Source organism: Arachis stenosperma, chromosome 9 (assembly GCF_014773155.1).
Source record: "Arachis stenosperma cultivar V10309 chromosome 9, arast.V10309.gnm1.PFL2, whole genome shotgun sequence".
NCBI lineage: Eukaryota > Viridiplantae > Streptophyta > Magnoliopsida > Fabales > Fabaceae > Arachis > Arachis stenosperma.
The window spans coordinates 130,873,861-130,889,633 of NC_080385.1; the positions used below are offsets into that span (position 1 = coordinate 130,873,861).

At 36.1% G+C, this 15,773-nt stretch overlaps 2 non-coding genes across 2 annotated transcripts; one reads left to right on the forward strand and one right to left on the reverse strand.

The window, feature by feature from the left end:
* The first annotated feature begins 1,067 nt into the window (after positions 1-1,067).
* Positions 1,068-1,171, forward strand: LOC130952042 (small nucleolar RNA R71). The gene has a single exon (XR_009074224.1). It is a non-coding gene; the product is annotated as a small nucleolar RNA R71 (small nucleolar RNA).
* A 12,653-nt stretch (positions 1,172-13,824) lies between these two features.
* On the reverse strand, positions 13,825-13,928 carry LOC130952498 (small nucleolar RNA R71). Its single transcript, XR_009074678.1, has one exon. It is a non-coding gene; the product is annotated as a small nucleolar RNA R71 (small nucleolar RNA).
* Positions 13,929-15,773: the final 1,845 nt, after the last annotated feature.

The following is a 15,773-nucleotide window of genomic DNA, read 5'->3' on the forward strand; positions in this document are numbered from 1 at the left end:
TGAGCAAGGGAGGTTCACTTTCCCAAGTCTCATTACCAAACAATTTGGCATTCAGCTTCATGATGGCTCCTAGATATTGAGCAACTTACTCTCTAGTTACATCTTCATCCTCTTCAGAGGAAGAATAGTCTTCAGAGCTCATGAATGGCAGGAGGAGGTTTAATGGGATCTTTATGGTCTCTATATGACCTTCAGATCCCTTTGGGTCCTCAATAGGGAGCTCCTTCTTGCTGGAGGGACGTCCCATGAGGTCTTCCTCATTGGGATTCATGTCCTCTCCTTCCTCCTTAGGTTCGGCCATGTTGATTATGTCTATGGCCTTGCATTCTCTTCTTTGATTCTCTTCAGTATTGCTTAGGAGAGTACTAGGAGGAGTTTCAGTGACTTTCTTACTCAGCTGGCCCACTTGTGCCTCTAAATTTCTGATGGAGGACCTTGTTTCACTCATGAAACTTAAAGTGGCCTTAGACAGATCAGAGACTATATTTGCTAAGTTAGAGGGGCTCTGTTCAGAATTCTCTGTCTGTTGCTGAAAAGATGATGGAAAAGGCTTGCTATTGATGAGCCTATTTCTTCTACCATTATTAAAGCCTTGTTGAGGCTTTTATTGATCCTTCCATGAGAAATTTGGATGATTTCTCCATGATGAATTATAGGTGTTTCCATAAGGTTCACCCATGTAATTTACCTCTGCCATTGCAGGGTTCTCAGGATTATAAGCTTCTTCTTCAGAAGATGCCTCTTTAGTACTGTTAGATGCATTTTGCCATCCATTCAGACTTTGAGAAATCATGTTGACTTGTTGAGTCAACATTTTGTTCTGAGCCAATATGGCATTCAGAGCATCAATTTCAAGAACTCCCTTCCTCTGAGGCGTCCCATTATTCACGGAATTCCTCTCAGAAGTGTACATGAACTGGTTATTTGCAACCATGTCAATAAGTTCTTGAGCTTCTGCAGGTGTTTTCTTTAGGTGAATGGATCCACCTGCAGAATGGTCTAGTGACATCTTAGAGAACTCAGATAGACCATAATAGAATATATCCAGAATAGTCCACTCTGATAGCATGTCAGAAGGACACCATTTGGTCATTTGCTTGTATCTTTCCCAAGCTTCATAGAGGAATTCACCATCTTTTTGTTTGAAAGTCTGAACATCCACTCTAAGCTTACTCAGCTTTTGAGGAGGAAAGAACTTAGCCAAGAAGGCTACGACCAGCTTATCCCATGAGTCCAGGCTATCTTTAGGCTGTGAGTCTAACCATGTTCTAGCTCTGTCTCTTACAGCAAAAGGGAAAAGCATGAGCCTGTAGACTTCAGGATCTACTCCGTTAGTCTTAACAGTCTCACAGATCTGCAAGAACTCAGTTAAAAACAAGTAGGGATCTTCTGATGGAAGTTCATGAAACTTGCAGTTCTGTTGCATAAGAGCAACTAGTTGAGGTTTCAGCTCAAAATTGTTTGCTCCAATGGCAGAGATTGAGATGCTTCTTCCATCAAACTTGGAAGTAGGTGTGGTATAATCACCAAGCATCCTCCTTGCATTATTATTTTTAGTTGCCATCTCTTCTTCCTTTTCAAAAATTTTTGTAAGGTTGTCTCTAGATTGTTGTAATTTAGCTTCTCTTAGTTTCCTCTTCAGAGTCCTTTCAGGTTCAGGATCTGCTTCAACAAGAATATTCTTGTCTTTGCTCCTGCTCATATGAAAAAAAGGAAATAGAAAATAATAATAGGGATCTTCTTTACCACAGTAGAGAGATTCCTTTATGTTAGTAGAAGAAGAAGGGAATAGAAGAAGGAAAAGGTAAGAATCCAAACACAAGGGTGAAGATAGGTTCAGATTCTTGAGATGAAGAGAAGTGTTAGTAAATAAATAAATAAATAGAAGGAGATAAGAGGGAGAGAATTCAAAAATTAATTTTGAAAAAGGGTTAGTGATTTTCGAAAATTAAAAGAAGAATTAAAATTAAAATTAAAATTTAAAATAATTAGTTAATTAAAAGAATTTTGAAAAAGAGGGAGGTAATTTTCGAAAATTAGAGAGAGGAAAGTAGTTAGGTGGTTTTGAAAAAGATAAGATATAGTTAATACAAATAAAAAGTCAACTAGTTAGCTGAAGAATATTTGAAAATCAATTTTGAAAAGATAAGAAGTTGGAAAAGACATTTTAAAATCAAATTTTTTAAAAAGATATGATTGAAAATATATGATTAAAAAGATATTTTGAAAAAGATTTGATTTTTAAAGTTAAAATTGATTACTTGACTAATAAGAAACTAAAAGATATGATTCTAGAATTTAAAGATTGAACCTTTCTTAACAAGAAAGTAACAAACTTCAAATTTTTGAATCAATCACATTAATTGTTAGTAAAGTTTTCGAAATTTTGAAATAAAGATAAGAAAAAGATTTTGAAATTAAATTTAAAAAATTTTCGAAAATAAAAAAATGAAAAAGATTTGATTTTTGAAAAAAGAATTTGAAAAGATAAGATTTTTAAAATTGAAAATTTGACTTGACTTATAAGAAATAGCTAAGTTTTAAAAATTTTTGACTAAGTCAACTCAAATTTTCGAAAATTATGAGCAAAATAAGGAAAAGATATTTTATTTTTTTTTATTTTTGAATCTTTAATGATAAAAGGAAAAAACATAAAAATGACCCAAAACATGAAAATTTTTGGATCAAAACCAATGATGCATGTAAGAACACTATGAATGTCAAGATGAACACCAAGAACAACTTGAAGATCATGATGAACATCAAGAACATATTTTTGAAAATTTTTTGATGCAAAGAAAACATGCAAGACACCAAACTTAGAAATCTTTAATGCTTAGACACTATGAATGTAAAAATGCATATGAAAAAAAAACAAAAGACACAACAAGAAAATATCAAGATCAAACAAGAAGACTTACCAAGAACAACTTGAAGATCATGAAGAACACCATGCATGAAAATTTCAAAAAATGCATAATTTTTTAAAAAAAACATGCAATTGACACCCAACTTAAAAATTGACACTATACTCAAACAAGAAACACAAAAATATTTTTTATTTTTTTCGATTTTATAATTTTTTTGGATTTTATTTTATATTTTTCGAAAACATATTTTGGAAAAAGGAAGTAATGAATCCAAAGTCCTCAATCAAAATTCTAGGAATCATATAATGTTAATCTAAAGCTCCGATCCAGGAATTAGACATGGCTTTACAGCCAACCAGGCTTCAACATGTTACATGAAACTCTAGAATTCATTCTTAAAAACTCTGAAAATTTTCGAAAATAGGTGATAAATTTTTGAAAAATTTTTCAAAAATTTTTGAAAATAAAACAAAAAAGAAAATTACCTAATCTGAGCAACAAGATGAACTGTCAGTTGTCCAAACTCGAACAATCCCCGGCAACGGCACCAAAAACTTGGTGCACGAAATTGTGATCTCTAATAATGGCATTCAACTTGGTATGCGCATCTACTAACTCATCACTTTCTTCACAAATTCGCACAACTAACCAGCAAGTGCACTGGGTCGTCCAAGTAATAAATCTTACGTGAGTAAGGGTCGATCCTATGGAGATTGTTGGTATGAAGCAAGCTATGGTCATCTTGTAAATCTCAGTTAGGCGGATTTAAATGATTATATTGGTTTTCGAAAATAATAATAAATAAAACATAAAATAAAGATAAAGATACTTATGTAGATCATCGGTGGGAATTTCAGATAGGCATATGAAGATGCTGTGCTCCTTCTGAATCTCTGCTTTTCTACTGCTTTCATCCAATCCTTCTTACTCGTTTCCATGGCAAGCTGTATGTAGGGCATCACCATTGTCAATGGCTACATCCCATCCTCTCAGTGAAAATGGTCCAAATACTCTGTCACAGTACGGCTAATCATCTGTCGGTTCTCGATCATGTCGGAATAGAATCCATTGATTCTTTTGCGTTTGTCATCACGCCCAACAATCGCGAGTTCGAAGCTCGTCACAGTCATTCAATCCCTGAATCCTACTCGGAATACCACACACAAGGTCTAGACTTTCCGAATTCTCATGAATGCTACCATCAATTCTACCTTATACCACGAAGATTCTGATTAAGGAATCCAAGAGATATGCGCCTGGTCTAAGGTAGAACGGAAGTGGTTGTCAATCACGCGTTCATAGGTGAGAACGATGATTAGTGTCACTGTCATCACATTCGTCATGTTGAAGTGCAACGAATATCTTAGAATAAGAATAAGCTGAATTGAATAGAAAATAGTAGTAATTGCATTAAAACTCGAGGTACAGCAGAGCTCCACACCCTTAATCTATGGTGTGTAGAAACTCCACCGTTGAAAATACAAAAGTGATCAAGGTCCAGGCATGGCCGAATGGCCAGCCTCCACAAAAGACATATGAATTCAAAAATAGGGAAAAAAACCAACTATGTGGTCAAAAGACACTAGTACAATAGTAAAAAGTTCTATTTATACTAAGACTAGCTACTAGGGCTACAAAGATAAGTGATTGATGCAGAAATCCACTTCTGGACCCCACTTGCTGTGTGCTTGGGCTGAGCTTGAGCTTTACATGTGCAGAGACTTCTTTTGGAGTTAAACGCCAAGTTGTAAAATGTTTTTCGCGTTTAACTCTGGTTTGTGACTTGTTTCTGGCATTTGACTCCAGAATGCAGCGTGGAGCTGGCGTTGAACGCCAGTTTGTGTTGTCTAATCTCGAATAAAGTATGGACTATTATATTTTTCTAGAAAGCTCTGGATGTCTACTTTCCAACGCCGTTGAGAGTGCGCCATTTGGAGTTCTATAGCTCCAGAAAATCCATTTCAAGTGCAGGGAGGTTAGAATCCAACAGCATCAGCAGTCCTTTGACAGCCTTTTATCAGAGTTTGCTCAGGTCCCTCAATTTCAGCCAGAAAATACCTGAAATCACAGAAAAATATACAAACTCATAGTAAAGTCCAAAAATACGAATTTTACATAAAAACTAATAAAAACATCCCTAAAAGTAGCTAAATCCTACTAAAAACTATCTAAAAACAATGCCAAAAAGCGTATAAATTATCCGCTCATCATCTTTTCTTACGAGTTTTGTATTCTTTTGGACCAATGAAAAACTTATTTGATGTCCCATGCTTCGTGGATCTTGTTTGAACTCCCTTGAATTAAGATCCTTTCTTGTTTGGTCTGATTTCTTTTTAAGTACATCTTAATATTCTTGAATGTTTTTATGTGATGGCAATTTCAAGTGTATTCTTAGAGTTTTGATGTGAACTTTCGAAACAAGTTTTGGATTCTCTTAAGAAATTTAAATTAATTCTTCTCTCTTAAATTGCATCCATAGTATTTCTTTAAATTGGCAAAGTTGTTTTGAAGTTGGCATGCACTGTTTTAAATAAAGTTTTGAAACCGACTGATAAGCAAATTTTTACCTCGGAGTTTTCTTTTCTAAATAGAGTTTAACTTGTTCCATGTTTGCTATAAATTTTATACACGTTTGTTTGAATTTAAACTTTGAGAATTCTTGAACAAACATTTAATTTTCTTACAACCGTGCCACAATTTCAGTGTGTACCTTTATTTGATTGAGTACCTAAATGTCTTTCAGGATTTTCAAAATTGTTTAGCCTTAATTCAATTGATTTTCATTTTGCAAACCTCACCTATTATGTCTTTTACTTGGAAGCTATTTAGACAAAATGTAATTTCATTTTCCTTTAACCATATTGCAGTTTTGATATATGTTATGTCACCCTTTTGTGAAATGGTAGTTACATACTTTTCTTTTAGTACATGAGGTGATCTTCTTTCAATTTTTTTCATTCTTTATATTCAAATGTATTATGTGTACTTAATCATAAATTTTAAATCTTAAGAGTGTCATCACTAGAGTTAGTTAACCTTCTTCTATGATTTTATACTTTTTAACTCAGCTTGATTTAGTTCCAAACTACAGCCTTGCTTATCCTTTTTGTGTTCCTATCAGTTATCTCTGATTCAGGAGTCACCCTTAAGGTTGTTAAACAGAATTTTTTTCCAATACTCTTCATCGATTGTACATCCTTGTTTACTTGTAGATTTAGCAGTTCTTTCAAAACTCTTGCGGAGATTATCCTTGTTGTTTGTCCTTCTTTTTCAAAGTCTTTTATCCTTCTGAATAAACTCGAGAATTGTTTTGATGTCACGTGCGATCTTTAGATACAGTAATGCGATGCTTAGTTCTCTAGATTGTGGTTTGTGGTTATGGAAAGGGAAGCGGTAAGTGTCCGACGTTATGAGAAGTTGTGGGAGTTTTGTTTCTCACAGAAGAGTTTGCAGATGTTAGGCTTGTGACCAGTTATGGGGTTGTGAAGTAATTGATGGAGTTAGAAAGTTGATACTTGGAAAGGGGTACGAGATCTGTGAGTGAACGTTATATCTGTTGTTAGATACAACCTGCTTTGTAGCCTTTTTGCCATGTTAACCACCGCTTTGCTTTATGAACGCCTATCTTGACTTGCACCCTATTTTGTTTCTCCAAGCTTTTGTAAAGTTTTGAAACCATATAACCTTTTTGCATCGAGCCTATCTTGTATCTTTTACCTTACACTATACCTTACCTTTATATTTAAACCTGATGGTTATCCGGTATTTGAAATTTTATATATATGTCTGCTAAGATTTTTTATTTTCATAAAAAGTATTTAAAAAGTAGAGTGCTAAGTCTATGTATGATCTTTTGTATTACTTTAATTTTCAAGGACGAAAATTTTTATAAGGTGAGTGGAATGTAAGACTCAGAATTTTTGAAAAGTCTTATTATGAACTAATTTCAAATTATACATTTAATTACAGTTTTAATTTCAAAAATTATTTTATTAAAAATAATCATAGGCAATTTTGATTAATTGAATTTGAAATAAACTAAGATTATTATCTAATTTTATAATTATTGAATTATTTTCTATATTTAAATTATAAAGTTGATAGTTATGAAATAATAAGAATTTTTATATGATTTGGATTAAATAATTAATATTTTAAATATTAATACTGCTATTTTAGAAAATAAAAAAATTAAGTATATTATTTTTAATTTTCAGATTTGAACATTTTATTGAAAATAATTTGTAAAATTGGTGAACAAATAGTATTTTTATACATTATTATTGTTGGATTAAAATTATTTCTAATTACTATATTACCCCTACTTTTATTTGAAATTACAAAACTAACCCTAACCCTAATTTTACTCAAAACCCAAACCCTGAAACCCTACCCGGTTACCATTTTTCCCCCTAGGACCCAGCCATAGCACACACAATGTTTCCTTCACCTAGTAGTAGTAGCACACACAGCTTTCCCTCGTTATTAAACGAGAGAATAACGAAGCTGAAAGGGGAATGGGAGACTGAGTTGCGGCAGATTGGAGAAGAGAAGAGGGAGGGGCACTGGCACCGGTGAGCCTCGCTACCACCGCCACCGCCGAACTGATACAGAGAGAGTTCGCGTCGGAGAGAAAGCGGGAGCTCGTGCCTCATCGCCGTCACCCATGGATCCATGAGCTACGGCCAGTCGCCGTCGCGTTGCGTCGAGGATGAAGGCCGAGACTGAGTGACGCTGGGGGAGAAGAAGACGCGAGCTGGACGAGCTGCGTCCAGTCGCGTTTGTTGCGCCACTGACCGCCACCGTTCTGCCGTCGCCGTCAATGGGGTTCTGCTAGGAGAAAGGGGACGCACACAGAGGAGCCTAACGTGCATGGAGAAGAAGACCGGAGAGGGAGAAGAAGAGAGGATGGTGTCGTGCCGAACTGCCGCACGCGAGGAGCGCCTCTGTCGAAACCACCACCGTCACTGCCAGCTTTCACCTCCATTGGGGTTGGTTATGGATGAGAGTAGAGGAAGCTGCCTCTGCCGCCGGAGAACGCTCTACCGGTAAGGGTTTCAATTGTGGCTTCTGTCCTTTTTGGATTGGAGAAGGTTTTGATGCTGCGTGGTTATTATAGTTGATCCATCGGAGCTTCTGGCCACTACCGGAGCTGCTGCCAAGAATCTACCGCCGGAGAACGCCTCTGCTACCACGGAGTTCTACCACCGGTAAGAGTTTTAAGTTTAGTTTATGCTCTTTTAGAATTTTGGAAAGGTTGTTAATGCTGCGTAGTTGTTACAGTCACCGTCACGGGGGGTTTTTGCTCGCGACTGCCACTTAGGATTATTCTTGGAGCTATTGCCGGGTCGATTAGGAATTGCAGCTACTTCATTTTGTTATTTCGGTAAGTAAGTATGTTTCAAAAAGCCTCGCGTTAGTATTCTATTGTGTTTGGTTAATGAATATGAGTTTTGGCAATGTGGGCTCGAGTCCTGATTATTATAAGTTGTGATTAGAGTCGTAATGGTTGTTGAGAATGCAAGTGGAGCTGAGGTTTTGGTTGCAGTCATTTCGGGTCGAGATGAAAGGAGTCAGTTAACGAGGTTGGGTTGTGGTTTCAACGTGTCGAGGTAGGGGCTTTTTATATGAACTAATTTATTTTAAATTGGAAATGGTTATAAATAGATATGTTGTGCGAAACGTATTTCTAGTGATTATGTGAGTCTTATGAATTGTCTGATTTTGTCCTGAATGAATATGGTTGCCTTTGGATTGGGATAATGTCTGCTTTGATGAATTGGAGATTTCTGGATTTGGTTGAATTGAAATGATGTTCGATAATCTGAAAGTTCGAGTTTTTGTTTTATTAGAAACTGATTTGGTCTTGAACCTGTTGGAAAGAGTTGAGGATTGGTTTGGTTGGGACCCGGATAGGGTGGCAAAGTCCAAGTTTTAAGGGAGATGCTGCCGAAATTTCTATAAAATTTGAGACTTTATTTGAAACGGTATTTTAAGAAGGAACAGATTATACCTTGAACTGTATTACCGATAAAAGAATTAGATTGAACCCTTTTATTAAGAAAATTATTATATTTTGAATGTAAACTATTTTAGAAAAGACTCATATTTTAGAAAAGACTCATATTTAATGGAGTTCGATTAACTAATTTCACTTTACGACATTTTAGGAAGAGTTTGAAATATTTTCTGAAACTTTGACTTAGTAAAATTGAAACACTTTCCGAGCCTTTGAAAATAGATTTAAGAACGAAACTAAAATTGATTTTCGGTTTAAACATGATTTGGTTTTGGCTTAAGTTTCGTTGGTTTTGAAATTGGTTCGGAATAATTGAAAACACGATTTGGTTTTGGTTTAAATTCTATTCTATTTATTCAAATCAAGAAGTTTAAGTTTCAGAGGTTTTCAACGAATTTAAGAAATGAGTTAGGTTGTTCTCCCCTAAAGTCTTGAGACTCCGTTGAGGAATTTTATGACCAAATCTTGATTTAGAAATGAATGATTTTGAGTCTTTCAAAGAGATTTTGAACTTGGCATGATTTTGTGAGTGTTTGGAAGTGTTGGAAAGATGTGGAAAGTGGCTCCGTTTTGAAAAGTGATTCTTGGCAAGATGTGAATTGAATACGTTTGTTATTTAAAAGAAAATGGGCCAAGAATGAATTTGAAATAAGTTATTGAGCCTGATTGATTATGGATGTCCTCAAGATTGATGAGTTATAGTTTGGTAGGCATAAGGGCTAGGTTCGTTCCACTTATGCTGAGATGAGATTGTTGATAAGTTGCTGGCACCTGGCAAGGACGGTGGTTTAATCCCGCTTGTCGAGGGTGCAGTGCCCGCGTAAGGACGGTGGTTTGATCCCGCTTACGGTGGAGGCAAGGACGGTGGTTTAATCCCACTTGCGTGTTCCTGGGCAAGGATGGTGGTTTAATTCTACTTGTCTTTGGGACCTACGGGTAAGAACGGTGGTTGGATCCTGCTTATCCGAGTCGGGTTTGGCAACGTAACTGATGAGCGGATAATTTATACGCTTTTTGGCATTGTTTTTACATAGTTTTTAGTGAGTTCAAGCTACTTTTAGGGATGTTTTCATTAGTTTTTATGTTAAATTCACATTTCTGGACTTTACTATGAGTTTGTGTATTTTTCTGTGATTTCAGGTAAATTCTGACTGAAATTGAGGGATTTGAGCAAAACTCTGAAAAAGGCTGACAAAAGGACTGCTGATGCTGTTGGATTCTGACCTCCCTGCACTCGAAATGGATTTTCTGGAGCTACAGAACTCTAAATGGCGCGCTCTCAACGGCGTTGGAAAGTAGACATCCAGGGCTTTCCAGCAATATATAATAGTCCATACTTTATTCGAAGAATGACGACGCAACTTGGCGTTGAACGCCAAGTACACGCTCCTTTCTGGAGTTAAACGCCAGAAAAACGTCATGATCCGGAGTTGAACGCCCAAAACACATCATAACTCGAAATTCAACTCCAAGAGAAGCCTCAGCTCGTGGATTGATCAAGCTCAGCCCAAGCACACACCAAGTGGGCCCCGGAAGTGGATTTATGCATCAATTACTTACTCATGTAAACCCTAGTAGCTAGTCTAGTATATATAGGACATTTATCTATTGTATTAGACATCTTTGGTCTCAGTTTTGTTTTATTCTTCATCTTAGGAGATCATTGATCACGGTTTAGGGGGCTGGCCATTCGGCCATGCCTGAACCTCTTTCACTTATGTATTTTCAACGGTGGAGTTTCTGCACACCATAGATTAAGGGTGTGGAGCTCTGCTGTACCTCAAAGATTAATGAAGTTCTATTTTCTTTTATTCAAATCTCTATCTTATTCTTATTCCAAGATATTCATTCGCACCCAAGAACATGATGAATGTGATGAGTTAGATAACCCTCATTATCATTCTCACTTATGAACGCGCGTGATTGACAACCACTTCCGTTCTACATGCAACAAGGCTTGAATGTGTATCTCTTAGATTCCCCAACAGAATCTTCGTGGTATAAGCTAGATAGATGGCGGCATTTATGAGGATCTGGAAAGTCCAACCTTGTCTGTGGTGTTCCGAGTAGGATCCTGGGAATCCGGAAAGTCTACCTTGTCTGTGGTGTCCGAGTAGGATTCCGGTAATGAATGAATGTGACGTGCTTCAAACTTGTAACCTGCTGGGCGTAGTGACAACGCAAAAGAATCAATAGATTCTATTCCAGTAGGGGAGGGAACCAACCGGTGATTGGCCGTACTGTGACAGAGTGCGTGAGCATTAGCTTTCACTGCGAGGATGGGATGTAGCCATCAACCATGGGTGATGCCTCCAGACTGGTTAGCTGTGCGAGTGACAGCCGCATAGGATATTTCCCCGAGAGGATCGAAAGTAGCCACAGTTGATGGTGAACCCCTATACAAGGCTTGCCATGGAAAGGAGTAAGAAGAATTGAGTGGAAGGAATAGGAGAGCAGGCGTCCGTGAGCTCTACAGCACCTCCATTCCGCTTATCTGAAATTCCTACCAATGAATCTACATAAGTATTTCTATCCTTTTTATTATTTATTTCTTTCTGTTTTCGAAACCCATAAATCAATATTTAATCCGCCTAACTGAGATTTGCAAGGTGACCATAGCTTGCTTCATACCAACAATCTCTGTGGATTCGACCCTTACTCACGTAAGGTTATTACTTGGACGACCCAGTACACTTGCTGGTTAGTTGAACGGAGTTGTGAAGAAAATAAACAGTGCCCTAAGAGTATATTCATTCAAAATCCAAGAAACATATAATGATGATCACAATTTCGTCCACCAAGTTTTTGGCGCCGTTGCCGGGGATTGTTCGAGTATGGACAACTGACGGTTCATCTTGTTGCTCAGATTAGGTAATTTTCTTTTCAAAAATCTTTTTCAAAAATTTTTCTTTTTATTTTTCGTTTTTCCAACTTTATTTTTCGAAAAAAAATTAATAAAAATACAAAAAAATAAGAAAATCATAAAAATCAAAAATATTTTGTGTTTCTTGTTTGAGTATTGAGTCAATTTTTAAGTTTGGTGTCAATTGCATGTTTTTAAAAATTTTTCTTGCATTTTTCGAAAATCCCATGCATTCATAGTGTTCTTCATGATCTTCAAGTTGTTCTTGATAAGTCCTCTTGTTTGATCTTGATGATTTCTTGTTTTGTATTGTTTGTTGTTTTTCATGTGCATTTTTGCATTCATATTTTTCATGCACTAAAAATTTCTAAGTTTGGTGTCTTGCATATTTTCTTTGCATCAAAAAAATTTTTCAAAAATATGTTCTTGATGTTCATCATGATCTTCAAAGTGTTCTTGGTGTTCATCTTGACATTCATAGCATTCTTGCATGCGTCTTGTGTCTTGATCCAAAATTTTCATGTTTTGGGTCATTTTTGTGTTTTTCTTTAAAAATATTAAAAATCAAAAATATCTTTTCCTTATTTTCCTCTAATTTTCGAAATTTTGGGTTGACTTGGTCAAAAATTTTCAAAATTAGTTGTTTCTTACAAGTCAAGTCAAAATTTCAATTTTAAAAATCTTATCTTTTCAAAATCTTTTTTTTAAAAATCTTATCTTTTTCAATTTTTTCTTTTTTTTTCGAAAATTTCAAAAATCTTTTTCAAATTATTTCCAAAATCTTTTTCTTATCTTTATATGTAATTTTCGAAAATTGGCTAACAATTAATGTGATTGATTCAAAAATTTGAAGTTTGTTACTTTCTTGTTAAGAAAGGTTCAATCTTTAAGTTCTAGAATCTTATCTTGTAGTTTCTTGTTAGCTAAGTAATTTTAAAAAAAAAATTAAATCTTTTTCAAAATATCCTTTTTCTTAAAAATCTTTTTATCTCTTAAATTTTATCTTTTTCAAAATTTGATTTCAAAAATATCTCATCTAACTTACTATCTTCTTATCTTTTTCAAATTTTGATTTCAAATCTTTTTCAATCAACTAACTAACTTCTTGTTTGTTTCTTATCTTTTTCAAAACCACCTAACTACTTTTCCCTCTCTTATTTTCGAAAATATCTCTTCCCTTTTTCAAAAGTTCTTCTTAATTAATTAATTGTTTTATGTTTTAATTTTAATTATAATTTATTTCTAATTTTCGAAAATCACTAACCCTTTTTCAAAAATTATTTTTGAAAACTCTCTTCTCTTTTCTTCTTCTATTTAATTATTTAATTACTAACACTTCTCTTCACCTCTCTTCATTCATATCCTAACATCTCATCTCACATCTCTGCCATCCTCACAGTTGTGTTTCTTCCATTACATTACATTCTTTGTCTCCCCTTCTTCTTCTACCCCTTTCTTCTTCTACTAACATAAAGGAATCTCTATACTGTGACATAGAGGATTCCTTTTTCTTTTCTTGTTTTCTTCTCTTTCATATGAGCAGGAACAGGGATAAAGGCACTCTTGTTGAAATTGATCCAGAACCTGAAAGGACTCTGAAGAGAAAATTAAAAGAAGCTAAATTACAACAATCCAGAAGAGACCTTCTTGAAATTTTCGAACAAGAGAAAGAGATGGCAGACGGAAATAATAATAATAATGAAAGGAGAATGCTTGGTGACTTCACAAAGCCAACGTCCAAGTTTGATGGAAGAAGCATCTCTATTCCTGCCATTGGAGCCAATAACTTTGAGCTTAAGCCTCAACTAGTTACTTTAATGCAACAAAACTGCAAGTTTTATGGACTTCCATCTGAAGATCCTTACCAGTTTTTAACTGAGTTCTTGCAAATCTGTGAGACTGTAAAGACAAATGGAGTTGATCCTGAAGTCTACAGACTCATGCTTTTCCCTTTTGCTGTAAGAGACAGAGCTAGAGTATGGTTGGATTCACAACCCAAGGATAGCCTGGACTCTTGGGATAAGCTGGTCACTGCCTTCTTGGATAAATTCTTTCCTCCTCAAAAGCTGAGCAAGCTGAGAGTGGATGTTCAAACCTTCAAACAAAAAGATGGTGAATCCCTCTATGAAGCTTGGGAAAGATACAAGCAGTTGACCAAAAGATGTCCATCTGACATGTTTTTAGAATGGACCATATTGGATATCTTCTATTATGGTCTCTCTGAATTTTCGAAAATGTCATTGGACCATTCTGCAGGTGGATCTATTCACCTGAAGAAAACGCCTGGAGAGGCTCAAGAACTCATTGACATGGTTACAAACAACCAGTTCATGTATACTTCTGAGAGGAATTCCGTGAACAATGGGGTACCTCAGAAGAAAGGAGTTCTTGAAATTGATGCTCTGAATGCCATATTGGCTCAGAACAAAGTGTTGACTCAACAGGTTAACATGATCTCTCAAAATCTGAATGGATTGCAACATGCATCCAACAGTGCTAGAGAGGCAGCTTCTGAAGAAGCTTATGATCCTGAGAACCCTGCCATGGCAGAGGTTAATTACTTAGGTGAACCTTATGGAAACACCTATAACTCATCATGGAGAAATCATCCAAATTTCTCATGGAAGGATCAACAAAAACCTCAACAAGGTTTTAACAATGGTGGACGTAATAGGCTAAACAATAGTAAGCCATATCCATCATCTTCTCAGCAACAGACAGAGAATTCTGAACAAAACAATTCTAATTTAGCCAATATAGTCTCTGATCTGTCAAAGGCCACTTTTAGTTTCATGAATGAAACAAGATCCTCCATTAGAAATTTGGAGGCACAAGTGGGCCAGCTGAGTAAGAAAGTTAGTGAAACTCCTCCCAGTACTCTCCCAAGTAATACAGAAGAAAATCCAAAAGGAGAGTGCAAGGCCATTGATTTAATCAAAGTGGCCGAATGCACTAGGGAGGAGGGGGACGAAAATCCTAGTGAGGAAGACCTCCTGGGATGTCCCTCAAGCATGAAGGAGTTTCCTATTGAGGATCCAAAGGAATCTGAGGCTCATACAGAGATCATAGAGATTCCATTGAACCTCCTTCTGCCATTCATGAGCTCTGAAGAATATTCATCCTCTGAAGAGGATGAAGATGTGACTGGAGAGCAAGCTGCTCTATATTTAGGAGCTATCATGAAGCTGAATGCCAAGCTGTTTGGTAATGAGACTTGGGAAAGTGAACCTCCCTTGCTCATTAGTAAACTAGATACTTGGATTCAGAGAACTCTACCTCAAAAGAAGCAAGATCCTGGCAAGTTCTCAATACCTTGTACCATAGGCACTATGAGCTTTGAAAAAGCTCTATATGATCTTGGCTCAGGGATAAATCTTATGCCACTCTCTGTAATGGAGAAGCTGGGGATCATTGAGGTACAACCTGCCTTGTTCTCATTACAATTGGCAGATAAGTCAGTGAGGCAAGCATATGGATTAGTAGAGGACGTGCTAGTAAAGGTTGAAGGCCTTTACATCCCTACTGATTTCATAATCCTAGACACTAGGAAGGAAGATGATGAATGCATCATCCTAGGAAGACCTTTCCTAGCCACAGCAGGAGCTGTGATAGATGTCAACAGAGGTGAGTTAGTCATTCAATTGAATAGGGACTACCTTGTGTTTCAAGCACATGGGCATCCCTCTGTGACAAAAGAGAGTAAGCATGAAGAGCTTCTCTCAGTTCAGAGTCAAGAAGAGCATTCACAGTCAAACTCTAAGTTTGGTGTTGTGAGGCCACAACCAAACTCTAAGTTTGGTGTTCAAACCCCATATCCAAACTCTAAGTTTGGTGTTGGGAATACCACACTTAAGTTGACCTGATCACCTTGTGGTTCCATGAGAACCACTGTCAAGCTATTGACATTAAAGAAGCGCTTGTTGGGAGGCAACCTAATTTTATTTATCTAATTTTATTTTATTTTGTTTCTTTGTTATTTTTGTGTTTTATTAGGTACATGATCATGAGGAGTCACGAAAAA